The following is a 1,258-nucleotide window of genomic DNA, read 5'->3' as shown; positions in this document are numbered from 1 at the left end:
CGGGGCGCGGGGCGGGAGAGGAGAGTGTACCTGCGCTTACGCACCTGTGAAGACGCTCTGCGGGGCGGGGGCGGGGGATGGGTCGGCGCGATGGCGATGAACCGGCATCGTGTCAAATGAATCGTCGCGAATTCGGTCGCAATCGCATTTCTCTTCGGCGACGGCGTCACCGCGCGCCCTCACGTGAAAGAATGTCTCACTTTTTTAAGTATAGTGAAACCTGAAGGTCGGTAGGCCGATCTGATAATAGCGTTTCTGTCGTCCCGGCACACATCCTCCTTTGTATGTCCAATGGGAGGAGTAACGAAGATAAAATATTAAGTACTGTATAATTACAGTAAAAGATAATTTATTAAAATTACCATACATTTACATAAAGGTAGGGATTTCTGATAAAGGTGCTGGTTCGTGAACAGATGTACTTATTGGAATGCGGAATCAAAAACATTTAGTTTACTTGGTATATCTCATTAGGCGAGTTGTTCGTACAGGAATGCCTGCGTTTGGTGATAATTAAAAAATCAATTACACAACAGTAAATGAGCAAGTTTCCTCACGTCTGTACATAACGGTTGGAATAATTACAAATGCGTGCATATTTTTAAGACTGGAATTTAGAATATATGTACAAAGAATGTGGGACAGAATTTCCTTGAAATTGTAAAAAAGTTACGATTTTTTGTTGACCTTTTGAAATCTGTGGTAAAGAATCGCAAAGAAAATCCGATTCACTCTTGTGATATAATGTTTTAAATTCTAATACAAACGTCATAAAGTTTTTTTTTTTATTAAAAAAAAAAAACGATTGTATTTTTTGGGTTAATAAAATTAAAGTCATATGCATGTATAACTATTTATTTATTCTTATAAAACACAAATATTTAAATCATACATTATATATCATACAACTACATACAGATATATGTAGATTTTTCCCGCGTAAATACATTCTTATAAAATTTTGTAATCAAACAAGGATATCTTAACCGGTAAAAAACACTGCTATCCGTTAGTACTACCAGAAAATATTTATAATCTATTTAGACATAGACAAACAGAAAAAAATCAAATCAGCTGTAGTCATAGATATGTATAAATAGATAGGAAATTGTTTGGAAATGACAGCTTTTGCTTCTTTCCGACATAAACTTCTGTTTTTAATGATAGGTTTATTATTATTAGTTCAAAAATTCTTTACAACTATTTGCGAATAGTTGTAAAGAATTTTTGATCATCATCATCGCAAAAATAGCGAAAA

This window comes from Papilio polytes, unplaced genomic scaffold, assembly GCF_000836215.1.
Source record: "Papilio polytes unplaced genomic scaffold, Ppol_1.0 DF824269.1, whole genome shotgun sequence".
Classification (NCBI taxonomy): Eukaryota; Metazoa; Arthropoda; class Insecta; order Lepidoptera; family Papilionidae; genus Papilio; species Papilio polytes.
Note: the sequence above shows the minus strand (reverse complement) of the source record.